General features: G+C 38.1%; 1 long non-coding RNA gene and 1 pseudogene across 1 annotated transcript in view; one reads left to right on the top strand and one right to left on the bottom strand.

Moving 5' to 3' along the window:
• Positions 1 to 14524, bottom strand: part of LOC125088656 (uncharacterized) — a 171025-nt gene that overhangs the window by 47391 nt on the left and 109110 nt on the right. The window lies entirely within an intron of this gene.
• Positions 13279 to 13679, top strand: LOC125088596 (DNA-directed RNA polymerases I and III subunit RPAC2-like; annotated as a pseudogene).

The raw sequence follows: 14524 nt of genomic DNA, 5'->3' as shown, positions 1-14524 counted from the left end.
CTAAAGATTGTAAACGCCTACAAATCCAACGGGAAATTGAAGAGAAGAAGAACAGCAATTCCAGAAACAGAAAATCAACCACTTTCTGCAAGGTAGGACTGGCGGAGAAGTGAATCCAAAGCGACGGGAAGATAGACCGCGGGGGGAGGGGCCGGCTCCCGGCGAGCGGCGGAGCAACGGAGCAAAATCAGGACTTTTAAAAGTCTGTTCCGCTGAGGGACATCGCTCCAGAGGCTTAACTGGAAGCCCAGGCCGGGTCAGCGCGGCCTCAGGTCCCGCAGGGTCGCAGAAGGATCGGGGGTGTCTGAGTGTCGCAGAGCTTACCGGTATTAGAACGGGGAAGCCGGCTGCAGAGACAGAGCCGAGGAGTGACTCTCAGCTCGGGGTTGCCTTGAACCGGTCTCAGGCTCGGTCAGCTCGGAGCGTGGCCGGAGGCCAGGGTGGCGGGAGTCTTTGGGCGCTGTTCTCTGAGGGCGCACTGAGGAGTGGGGCCCCGGGCTCTCGGCTCCTCCGGGCCGGAGACCGGGAGGCCGCCATCTTTATTCCCGTCCTCCCGAACTCTACGGAAAGCGCTCAGGGAACAAAAGCTCCCGAAAGCGAACCCGAGCGGATGACTCAGCGAGGCCCCGGGTAAGGGCGGTGCAACTCCGCCTGGGGCAAAGACGCTTGAGAATCACTACAACGGGCCCCTCCCCCAGAAGATCTACGGGAAACCCAGCCAGGACCAAGTTCACCTACCAAGGAGAGCGGCGGAATTCCAGAGGAGAAGAAAGCAAAGCACGGAACTCATGGCTTTCTCCCCATGATTTTTTAGCCTTGCAGTTAATTTAATTTTTTTTTCTTTTTCAATTTTTTTTTCTTTTTCTCTTCTTCTGCTGAATTTTTTTTAACTTTTACCGTTTTCTTTTTTTAACGTTTTTTAAATAGTTTATCTAATATATATATTTTTTTCCTCTTTTTATATTTTTTCTTTATCGGCTTTCTTTTTTTTAATAGTTTCTTTTTTTTTTTTTCTTTCTTTCTGAACCCCTTTTTTCCCCTTTCTCCCCCCTCACAATTCGGGATCTCTTCTGATTTCGCTAAAGCATATTTTCCTGGGGTTGTTGCCACCCTTTTAGTATTTTACTTGCTCCTTCATAAACTCTTATCTGGACAAAATGACAAGGCGGAAAAATTCACAACAAAAAAAAGAACAAGAGGCAGTACCAAAGGCTAGGGACCTAATCAATACAGACATTGGTAATATGTCAGATATAGAGTTCAGAATGACGATTCTCAAGGTTCTAGCCGGGCTTGAAAAAGGCATGGAAGATATTAAAGCAACCCTCTCGGGAGATATAAAAGCCCTTTCTGGAGAAATAAAAGAACTAAAATCTAACCAAGTTGAAATCAAAAAAGCTATTAATGAGGTGCAATCAAAAATGGAGGCTCTCACTGCTAGGATAAATGAGGCAGAAGAAAGAATGAGCGATATAGAAGACCAAATGACAGAGAATAAAGAAGCTGAGCAAAAGAGGGACAAACAGCTACTGGACCACGAGGGGAGAATTCGAGAGATAAGTGACACCATAAGACGAAACAACATTAGAATAATTGGGATTCCAGAAGAAGAGGAAACAGAGAGGGGAGCAGAAGGTATATTGGAGAGAATTATTAGAGAGAATTTCCCCAATATGGCAAAGGGAACAAGCATCCAAATTCAGGAGGTTCAGAGAACCCCCCTCAAAATCAATACGAATAGGTCCACACCCCGTCACCTAATAGTAAAATTGACAAGTCTTAGTGACAAAGAAAAGATCCTGAAAGCAGCCCGGGAAAAGAAGTCTGTAACGTACAATGGTAAAAATATTAGATTGGCAGCAGACTTATCTACAGAGACCTGGCAGGCCAGAAAGAGCTGGCATGATATATTCAGAGTACTAAATGAGAAAAACATGCAGCCAAGAATACTATATCCAGCTAGGCTATCATTGAAAATAGACGGAGAGATTAAAAGCTTCCAGGACAAACAAAAACTGAAAGAATTTGCAAATACCAAACCAGCTCTACAGGAAATATTGAAAGGGGTCCTCTAAGCAAAGAGAGACCCTCAAAGTAGTAGATCAGAAAGAAACAGAGACAATATACAATAACAGTCACCTTACAGGCAATACAATGGCACTAAATTCATATCTCTCAATACTTACCCTGAATGTTAATGGGCTAAATGCCCCAATCAAAAGACACAGGGTATCAGAATGGATAAAAAAACAAAAACCATCTATATGTTGCCTACAAGAAACTCATCTTAAACCCGAAGACACCTCCAGGTTTAAAGTGAGGGGGTGGAAAAGAATTTACCATGCTAATGGACATCAGAAGAAAGCAGGAGTGGCAATCCTTATAGCAGATCAATTAGATTTTAAGCCAAAGACTATAATAAGAGATGAGGAAGGACACTATATCATACTCAAAGGAACTGTCCAACAAGAAGATCTAACAATTTTAAATATCTATGCCCCTAACGTGGGAGCAGCCAACTATATAAATCAATTAATAACAAAATCAAAGAAACACGTCGACAAGAATACAATAATAGTAGGGGATTTTAACACTCCCCTCACTGAAATGGACAGATCATCCAAGCAAAAGATCAACAAGGAAATCAAGGCCTTAAATGACACACTGGACCAGATGGACATCACAGATATATTCAGAACATTTCATCCCAAAGCAACAGAATACACATTCTTCTCTAGTGCACATGGAACATTCTCCAGAATAGATCACATTCTTGGTCCTAAATCAAGTCTCAACCGGTATCAAAAGATTGGGATCATTCCCTGCATATTTTCAGACCACAATGCTCTGAAGCTAGAACTCAATAACAAGAGGAAATTTGGAAAGAACCCAAATACATGGAGACTAAACAGCATCCTTCTAAAGAATGAATGGGTCAACCAGGAAATTAAAGAAGAATTGAAAAAATTTATGGAAACAAATGATAATGAAAACACAACGGTTCAAAATCTGTGGGACACAACAAAGGCAGTCCTGAGAGGAAAATATATCGCGGTACAAGCCTTTCTCAAGAAACAAGAAAGATCTCAGGTACACAACCTAACCCTACACCTAAAGGAGTTGGAGAAAGAACAAGAAAGAAACCCTAAACCCAGCAGGAGAAGAGAAATCATAAAGATCAGAGCAGAAATCAATGAAATAGAAACCAAAAAAACAATAGAACAAATCAACGAAACGAGGAGCTGGTTCTTTGAAAGAATTAATAAGATTGATAAACCCCTGGCCAGACTTATCAAAAAGAAAAGAGAAAGGACCCAAATAAATAAAATCATGAATGAAAGAGGAGAGATCACAACGAACACCAAAGAAATACAGACAATAATAAGAACATACTATGAGCAACTCTACGCCAACAAATTTGACAATCTGGAAGAAATGGATGCATTCCTAGAGACATATAAACTACCACAACTGAACCAGGAAGAAATAGAAAGCCTGAACAGACCCATAAGCAGTAAGGAGATTGAAACAGTCATCAAAAATCTCCAAACAAACAAAAGCCCAGGGCCAGACGGCTTCCCGGGGGAATTCTACCAAACATTTAAAGAAGAACTAATTCCTATTCTCCTGAAACTGTTCCACAAAATAGAAATAGAAGGAAAACTTCCAAACTCATTTTATGAGGCCAGCATCACCTTGATCCCAAAACCAGACAAGGATCCCAACAAAAAAGAGAACTACAGACCAATATCCTTGATGAACACAGATGCAAAAATTCTCGCCAAAATACTAGCCAATAGGATTCAACAGTACATTAAAAGGATTATTCACCACGACCAAGTGGGATTTATTCCAGGGCTGCAAGGCTGGTTCAACATCCGCAAATCAATCAATGTGATACAACACATTAATAAAAGAAAGAACAAGAACCATATGATACTCTCCATAGATGCTGAAAAAGCATTTGACAAAGTACAGCATCCCTTCCTGATCAAAACTCTTCAAAGTGTAGGGATAGACGGCACATACCTCAATATTATCAAAGCCATCTATGAAAAACCCACCGCAAATATCATTCTCAATGGAGAAAAACTGAAAGCTTTTCCGCTAAGGTCAGGAACACGGCAGGGATGTCCGTTATCACCACTGCTATTCAACATAGTACTAGAAGTCCTAGCCTCAGCAATCAGACAACAAAAGGAAATTAAAGGCATCCAAATCGGCAAAGAAGAAGTCAAGCTATCACTCTTCGCAGATGATATGATACTCTATGTGGAAAACCCAAAAGACTCCACTCCAAAACTGCTAGAACTTGTTCAGGAATTCAGTAAAGTGTCAGGATATAAAATCAATGCACAGAAATCAGTTGCATTTCTCTACACCAACAACAAGACAGAAGAAAGAGAAATTAAGGAGTCCATCCCATTTACAATTGCACCCAAAACTATAAGATACTTAGGAATAAACCTAACCAAAGAGACTAAGAATCTATACTCAGAAAACTATAAAGTACTCATGAAAGAAATTGAGGAAGACACAAAGAAATGGAAAAATGTTCCATGCTCCTGGATTGGAAGAATAAATATTGTGAAAATGTCTATGCTACCTAAAGCAATCTACACATTTAATGCAATTCCTATCAAAGTACCATCCATTTTTTTCAAAGAAATGGAACAAATAATCCTAAAATTTATATGGAACCAGAAAAGACCTCGAATAGCCAAAGGAATATTGAAAAAGAAAGCCAAAGTTGGTGGCATCACAATTCCGGACTTCAAGCTCTATTACAAAGCTGTCATCATCAAGACAGCATGGTACTGGCACAAAAACAGACACATAGATCAATGGAACAGAATAGAGAGCCCAGAAATGGACCCTCAACTCTATGGTCAACTCATCTTCGACAAAGCAGGAAAGAATGTCCAATGGAACAAAGACAGCCTCTTCAATAAATGGTGTTGGGAAAATTGGACAGCCACATGCAGAAAAATGAAATTGGATCATTTCCTTACACCACACACGAAAATAGACTCAAAATGGATGAAGGATCTCAATGTGAGAAAGGAATCCATCAAAATCCTCGAGGAGAACACAGGCAGCAACCTCTTCGACGTTAGCCGCAGCAACATCTTCCTAGGAACATCACCAAAGGCAAGGGAAGCAAGGGCAAAAATGAACTTTTGGGATTTTATCAAGATCAAAAGCTTTTGCACAGCAAAGGAAACAGTGAACAAAACCAAAAGACAACTGACAGAATGGGAGAAGATATTTGCAAATGACATATCAGATAAAGGGCTAGTGTCCAAAATCTATAAAGAACTTAGCAAACTCAACACCCAAAGAACAAATAATCCAATCAAGAAATGGGCAGAGGACATGAACAGACATTTCTGCAAAGAAGACATCCAGATGGCCAACAGACACATGAAAAAGTGCTCCATATCACTCGGCATCAGGGAAATACAAATCAAAACCACCATGAGATATCACCTCACACCAGTCAGAATGGCTAAAATTAACAAGTCAGGAAATGACAGATGCTGGCGAGGATGCGGAGAAAGGGGAACCCTCCTACACTGTTGGTGGGAATGCAAGCTGGTGCAACCACTCTGGAAAACAGCATGGAGGTTCCTCAAAATGTTGAAAATAGAACTACCCTATGACCCTGCAATTGCACTGCTGGGTATTTACCCTAAAGATACAAACATAGTGATCCGAAGGGGTACATGCACCCGAATGTTTATAGCAGCAATGTCTACAATAGCCAAACTATGGAAAGAACCTAGATGTCCATCTACAGACGAATGGATAAAGAAGATGTGGTATATATACACAATGGAATACTATGCAGCCATCAAAAGAAATGAAATCTTGCCATTTGCGACGACGTGGATGGAACTAGAGGGTATCATGCTTAGCGAAATAAGTCAATCGGAGAAAGACAACTATCATATGATCTCCCTGATATGAGGGAGAGGAGATGAAACATGGGGGGTTGAGGGGGTAGGAGAAGAGTAAATGAAACAAGATGGGATTGGGAGGGAGACAAACCATAAGTGACTCTTAATCTCACAAAACAAACTGAGGGTTGATGGGGGGAGGGGGTTGGGAGAGGGCGTGGGGTTATGGATATTGGGGAGGGTATGTGCTATGGTTGTGAAGTGTGTAAACCTGGCGATTCGCATACCTGTACCCCTGGGGATAAAAATATATGTTTATAAAGCTGTAAAAAAAAAAAAAAAAAAAAAAGAAAGAAAGAAAGAAAGGATGAATACCCAAGTTTTGTAGCAACATGGACGGGACTGGAAGAGATTATGCTGAGTGAAATAAGTCAAGCAGAGAGAGTCAATTATCATATGGTTTCACTTATTTGTGGAGCATAACAAATAGCATGGAGGACAAGGGGAGATGGAGAGGGGAGTTGAGGGAAATTGGAAGGGGAGGTGAACCATGAGAGACTATGGACTCTGAAAAACGATCTGGGAATTTTGAAGGTGTGGGGGGTGGGAGGTTGGGGCACCAGGTGGTGGGTATTGTGGAGGGCACAGATTGCATGGAGCACTGGGTGTGGTGCAAAAATAATGAATACTGTTATGCTGAAAAAATAAAAAAATTAAAAAAAAAAAATAAAATAAAAAATAAAAAAACCTTTAAAAAAAAATGAAAGGAAATTAAAAATATTTCCAAACAAGGAAAAAAATAGACAGAATGGAGATAAAGCTGTACCCAGAAGAAAACTCTTTAGCCTTAGAATACATTTATTTGAAAAGAAGAATGGCTAAATATTAATGATTTAAGGTTCATCTCATGAAATTAGGTAAACAAATATCAAATTAATGCCCTCAAAGTATGAGGAAGTCAGTAATGAGGAAAGAACAAAAATTAATAAAATAAAAACACATTTGATAGAAAACACATTTTAAAAAGCCAAATAATGTAATTATTCATTAAAGTAATGAATAAATTTGATTAACACCCAAAAAACTGCCTAAGAAAACAGGTGATGACATACATTTCTAACATCAAGAATAAAAAATGGTGACATCACTACAAATTTTATAAATATTAAAAATATAACAATATATAATGAGCAACTCCATGCCAAAGAAAAAATTGAACGTTTAAATTAAATGCACCAATCCCTAGAAAAGTACAGCTTACAAAAACCCAATCAAAGTCCAAGACCAGATGGCTTCACAGAGGTCTACCAAACATTTAAAAAAGAGTTAGTATCTATCCTTCTGAAAGTATTCCAAGAAACTAAAAAGGAAGGAACAATTTCAAACTCATTCTATGAGGCTATCATTACCCTGATAACAAAACTAGACAAAGACATCACACACACACAAAGACAAAAGACAGAAGGAAGGAAGGAAACAAAAAAGAAAAGAAGAAAGGGAAAGGGAAAGGAAAGGAAAAGAAAAAGAAAGGAAAGGAAATTACAGGCCAATATCCTTAATGAATATAGTGCAAAAATCCTTGACAAAATATTAGCAAGCTGAACTGAACATTTTATTAAAAAGATCATATACCACGCTCAAGTGGTATTTGTTACTATCCTAAATAATCTACATATGCAATGTAATCCCCATGAAAATATCAAAAGTGTTTTCACAGAGCTAGAACAAGTTATCCTAAAATTTGTATGGAACCACAAAAGATACCAAATAGCCAAAGCAATCTTGAGAAAGAAGAAAAACTCTGGAAGTATCATGCTCCTGATTTCAAACTATACTACAAAGTATAGTATTGGCATTAAAACAGATCAATGGAATAGAAGAGAGCCCAGAAATAAACCCACACTTATATGGTCAATTAATTTATGACAAAGGAGGTAAGAATATACAATGGTACACACATGAAATGAATAGACTACTATATGTCAATAATATTTCCTTTTAAAAAGATTTATTTATTTATTTGAGAGAGAGAAAAAGAGAGAGAGAGACTGTGAAGGGGGAAGGGTAGGAGAGGGAGAGAGCGTCTCAAGTAGACTCTGTGCTGAGCATGGAGTCTGACATGGGGCTCAATCCTATGACCCTGAGATCACAACCTAAGCCAAAATTAAGAGTTGGACGTTTAACCAACTGTGCCACCTAGGTGCCCCAATAATATTTCTATTTTAAAAAAAGTAACTCAGGAAAAAAGCCCACCCAAGAAGAAATGAAAAGTGTAATATTTCCCCATTTTTTTCAAAAATTGAACCCATAGTTTATAGTCTTTCTACACGGAGATCTCCAGGCCCTGTTGAATTTTTATAAACATTTAATGAAGAAATAATACTGCTCTTACATAAGCTCTAGAAAAAGTGACAAATAGTAACTCATTAGTAACCTAATATTATCCCAAAAAGTCACACACAAAAAGAAATACAAGGCAATCTCTGTTAATAATATAAATGCACAGGGGTCTCTGGTATTTTAGTCAGTTAAGCGACTAGCTCTTGGTTTCAGCTCAGATCACTATTTCACGGTCAAGGGATTGAGCCTGGGAGGGGCTCTGCACTCAGCAGGGAGTCTGCTTTGGATTCTTTCTTCATGTCCCTCCTGCTCCTGATCCTGCTCTTTCTCTCTCAGATAAATAAATAAAATATTTTTTCAAAAAAGAATATAAATGCATATATTCTAAGAAATATTAACAAACTGAATCCAGCCACTCATAAAAAGGCTACTGCATTATGATCAATTTGAATTTCTCCCAGAAATGCAAGAATGGTTTAATTTTCAAGATAATTAATCCATAAAACTCACCATATTAACAAAACAAAACAAAATCATATGATCATCTCAACAAACACAGATAAACTTTTTATAAAATTCAATACCTATTTAAGACAAAAACTCAATACACTCGGAATAAAAAGAAATCTCCTTAATCTGACAAATGTTATCTACCAAAAAAAAAAAAGTGTGGGGAGGAAGAAACTACAATAAACATTAAACTTACTAGTAAAATACTGAAAGTTTTCCTCTGAAATCAATGAGATAGGATTTCTGCTATCATTACTTTTACCCAGCATTGTGTCTGATGTCCTCGCCACAGCAATAAGGCAGAGGGAAAAGGTATCATAATTGAAAAGGAAGAAATAAAAACTGTTCTATGCAGATAACATGACCAAGTACACAGAAAATTCAAGCAAGTTTGTGAAATTTGAATATCACTTTATGAATTTAGAAAGTTCATTGGAAACAAGATTAGTATAAAAAATCTATTTCACTTTTATCCATAAAACAATATTAGAAAAATAAACCATGCAAACAAGACTACTTAAAATAGCAGCCCCCCAAAATCAAATATTTAGAAATAAGTCAATTAGAAAATGAGCAGTCATGCAAAACTATACAACATTATTGATGTGGAGGAAGGAAAATACAACTTCAAACCCCTCTAGCCATCCTGTCCCACCGAACTGGGGGAAACTGAGATGACCTTGTGACATTCACAGCCCAGGGACACAGGCTGGCTAAAAGATTAAGACTTAATCATAAGACTAAAGAACACTTCCCCTTTGCCATGCCTTATCACCATACCACTAAAGATCTATTTACCTAAGTTCCTTTTACCCAGTACACCATTTCAGGCTGTTCACAAAATGTCAGAAGGCATACTAAAGACAGAAAGCACAGTATGAAGAGACAGAGCAAGCACCAGAATCAGACTTGATATGATAAATGTGCTGGAATTATTAGATCACAAATTTAAAACACTGTGATTACTATTTTAAAAACTGTAATGGAAGAAGTAGACAACCTTCAAGAATAGATGGATAATGTAAGCAGAGAGATGGAAATTCAAAGAAAAAATTTAAAATGCTAAAGATCAAAAACACTGTAACAGAAATGAAGAATGCCTTTGATGGGCTCATTAGTAGACTAAAATCACCAAAAAATTTCATGCACCTAAACAGCTATTTTAGCAAGGTTGCAGAATTTAACATTAATATACAAAAGTCAATCATTTTCCTATACATCAGCAATGAACAAGTGGACTTTGAAATTAAAAATAATGCCATTTATATCAGCATCCCCACAAATGAAATACTTAGGTGTAAATCTAACAAAATATATACAAGATTTATATGAGACACACTATGCAACTCTGATGAAAGAAATCAAAGAACTAAATAAATGGAGAGATATTCCATGTTTATAGATAGGAAGACTTAATATTGTTAAAATGCCAGATCTTCCCAAATTGATCTATAGATTCACAGCAATCCCAAACAAAATCTCAACTAGTTTGTAGATATTGACAAACTGATTCTAAAATTTATATGGAGAAACAAAGATTCAAAAGAGAGAATATAACACCAAGGAATAACGAAGTCAGAAGACTGAAATTACCCAACCTAACGACTTTCTATAAAGCTACAACAATCAAGACAGTGTTGTATCAACTAAAGAATAGACAAATATATCACTGCAACAGAAGAGAGGGCCCATAAATAGACAAACATAAGTATAGTCAACAGATCTTTAACCAATAATACAATGGAGAAATGATAGTTTTTTCAACAAATGGTGCTGGAACAACTGAACATCACACACCAAAAATACAAAAATCTTGAGGTGCCTGGGTGGTTCAGTCTGTTAAGCATCTGACTCTTGATCTCAGCTCGGGTCTTCATCTTAGGGTCATGAATTCAAGCGCAGCTTTGGGCTCCTTGCTGGACTTGGAGCCTACTTAAAAAATATATATATAGACACAGATCTTAGCAGTTCTCACAAATAAGAATTCAAAATGCATCACAGACCTAAATGTAAAATGCAAAACTATAAATCTCTTAGAAGATACATAGGAGAAAATCTAGATGACTTTGGGTATGGTGGTAATATTTTAGATTCAACATCAAAACATGATCCATGGAAGACATAACTGATGAACTGGATTTCATTAAAATTAAAAACTTGTGGGGCACCTGGGTGGCTCAGTGGGTTAAAGCCTCTGCCTTCGGCTCAGGTCATGATCCCAGGGTCCTGGGATCGAGTGCCACATCGGGCTCTCTGCTTAGCAAGGAGCCTGCTTCCTCCTCTCTCTCTGCCTGCTTCTCTGCCTGCTTGTGATCTCCGTCTGTCAAATAAATAAATAAATTCTTTAAAAATAATAATAATAAAATAAAATTAAATTAAATTAAAAACTTGTACTGTAAGAAAGACACTGAAAAGAATGAGAAGACAAGGTGCAGAACGGGAGAAAATATTTAAAAAAGAACATATCTGATAAAGGACTATTATACCAAATATACAAAGAACTCTTAAAATTCAGCAGTAAGAAAGAAATCCATTTGAAAAAATGGGCCAAAGTACTGCATTGACACCTCACCAAAGAAGATTTTAAAAATGGCAAATAAGCATATAAAAGGAGACTTAACATCATATTTCACTGGGGAATTGCAAACTAAATTACTATGATACCACTACAAGTGGATTGGAAAAAAACAACAGCCCAAACACCAAGCACACCAAATGCTGATAAGGATGTGAAACAAAAGGAAATTTCATTCATTGCTCTGAGTAGAATGCAAAATGGTACAAACATTTTGGAAAATAGTATGGCAGTTTTTTACAAAACTAAACATACTTTTACCATATGATCCAACAATCATACACCTTGGTATTTACTCAGATTAGTTGAAAACTTACTTCCACACAAAACCTGCACATGTTTATATCAGCTTTTTTTTTTTTTAAATAATCACCAACATTAGGAAGCAATCAAGATGTCCTTCACTAGATGAATGGATAAATTAACTATGGTACATCCAAAAAATGGAATGCTACTTAGTGAGAAAAAGAATTGAGCAAGCCATGAAAAGATCATAGCAAGCCATGAAAAGACATGGAGGAAATGTAAATGAGGATTGCTAAATGAAAGAAGCCAGATGAAAATGTTATGACCCTAACTATATGACATAATGGAAAAGGCAAAACTATAGAAGTAATAACAAGACCAGAAACTGCCAATGGTTAAAAGGAAGGGACAGAGGGGCACCTGGGTGGCTCAGTGGGTTAAAGCCTCTGCCTTCGGCTTGGGTCATGATCCCAGGGTTCTGGGATCGAGCCCCGCATTGGGCTCTCTGCTCAGCAGGGAGCCTGCTTCCTCCTCTTGCATCTCTGCCTACTTGTGATCTCTGTCTGTCAAATAAATAAATAAAATCCTTTAAAAAATATATTTAAAAAAAAGGAAGGGACAGATAAGCAAGTACAGAGCAAAAGATTTTTAAGACAATGAAACTTTTTTCTGTAGGATATGATAATGGTGGACACAGGTATTGCACATTTGTTAAAACCCACAGAATATACAAGATCAAGAGTGAACTCTAATGTAAACTATGGATTTTGGGTGATGATGATGGTCAATGTAGGTTCATCAAGTGTAACAAATGTACTACTCTGGTTGAAAGTGTTGATAGTGTGGGGTGCCTGGGTGACTCAGTCAGTTAAGTGGCCAACTTTGGTTTTGGCTCAGGTCATGATCTCACTGTATTGGGGCTCTGCACTCAGTGTGGAATCTACATCAGATTTTTCTCCCTTTCCCTCTTCCTCTCCCCTCTCCCTTCCCCCTGCCCTTCCCTGTTCACAAGTGCTCCCTCTCTCTAAAATAAATAAATAAAATCTTTATTTAAAAAAATAAAGATTGGGGCACCTGGATAGCTAGGTGGTTTAAAGCCTCTGCCTTCAGCTCAGGTCATGATCTCAGGGTCCTGGGACTGAGCCCCACATCAGGCTCTCTGCTCAGCGGGGAGCCTGCTTCCTCCTCTCTCTCTGCCTGCCTCTCAGCCTACTTGTGATTTCTGTCAAATAAATAAATAAAATCTTTTAAAAAGAAAAAGTGTTGACAGTGGGAAAGGTTGTGAGTGAGCTGGGGCAGAGATATATGAGAACTCTCTGTACCTTCTACTTGATTTTGCTGTGACTCTAAAAATGCTCTAAAAATAAATCTTATTAAAAATTACTGAGATAAAGAAGGCCTTACTAGGGGCACCTGGGTGGCTCAGTGGGTTAAAGCCTCTGCCTTCCACTCAGGTCCTGGGGTCGAGCCCCTATCAGGCTCTCTGCTCAGCGGGGAGCTTGCTTCCCTTCCTCTCTCTCTGCCTGCCTCTCTGCCTATTTGTGATCTCTCTCTGTCAAATAAATAAATAAAATCTTAAAAAAAAAAGAAGTCCTTACTAGCTGTTTCTCTCACATGTTTCATGATATAGGTTAGAGCCTCCAATCAGCCAGCACCACCAGAGCATTCCAGGAGACGCACAACCGCCACTCCACCCCTCACCATGCAATGAAAGAGGATCAAGAGCTGGAGAGAAAAATAACTGAATTGAAGACCTCAGTGGCTGAAGGCTAGAGGAAGATAGCCCTGGAAATAGTCCAGGCAGCTGGAACAGATAGACAGTGTATGACATTTGTATTACACAAGGAGGCCATACTCTAGGAAATTCTCTTTGTTACATGATCACAAAGAATCTGGAAGTGGAATTTTGCAGTTACACTACAACCCATTCTTCAGAGAGCAAAGTTAATTTACACATTCAGACTTGAGGTGCTCTTCCAGCTGTTGAACCATTTTGGGGAGGTTTAAATGAGCTCATGAATATCTGCCAACACGAGCTTGACAAGTTTGAGGCCAGAATAAATGAATATAAGGATAAAAAAGCAAGCAGAAATGAATCTACATTCTAGTCCCTTACGCACTATACAGGGAGGACTGTCCTCTAGGATATTCTCTTCATGATCTTGCAAAACCCAGAAGTAGAAATCTGTGATTACAACATGATCTGTCCTTCAGAAAGGTGTGCTTCTAGTTATGACCCATTATGGCTGTAGGAATCCCTGCAAGAACCTTTGTATTCATGTAATAAATTCCCTCTTTTATTTAAACTAAAAAAAAAAAAAAAAGAAGAAGAAGAAAAGAAAAAAGAAAATCTTATGAAATGAAAAACTATACAATGCTCATGGTCTGGAAGACCTACTATAGTAATATATTAATCATCTCTAAGTTAGACTATATATTCAATGTAACCCAAGTCAAAATCTCAGCAAGTATATTTAAAACATAAATGGATAACACAAATTAGCTGCTTATAAATTTTATACAGAAATTCAAAATGCCAAGAAGATCCAAGTCTACCATTTTAGGGACAGTTTCTATTGATATGTTGTTTTCCTTTGGATGGGCTGTACTTTCCTATTTTTTTGTATGTGTTGTGATATTTCTGTTGAAAACTGACATTTGAGTCTAATAATGTGGTAACTTTAGAATTCAGATTCTCCCCCTTTCATGTTTTGCTGGTTTTTTTTTTTAATTTTTGCTTTTTTGTGTTTATGTTTTTATTATTGTGGGCTGCTGCTTTTTTTAAAAAAGATTTTATTTATTTGATAGAGAGAAAGACAGTGAGAGCAGGAACATAAGCAGGGTCAGTGGGAGAGGGAGAAGCAGGCTTCCCGCCAAAGCAAGGAGCCCCATGTGGGGCTCGATCCCAGGACCCTGGGATCATGACCTGAGCCAAAGGCAGATGCTTAACGAC

This window comes from Lutra lutra, chromosome 1, assembly GCF_902655055.1.
Source record: "Lutra lutra chromosome 1, mLutLut1.2, whole genome shotgun sequence".
NCBI classification, from domain to species: Eukaryota; Metazoa; Chordata; class Mammalia; order Carnivora; family Mustelidae; genus Lutra; species Lutra lutra.
Note: the sequence above shows the minus strand (reverse complement) of the source record. Positions and strands in the feature narration are given on the sequence as shown.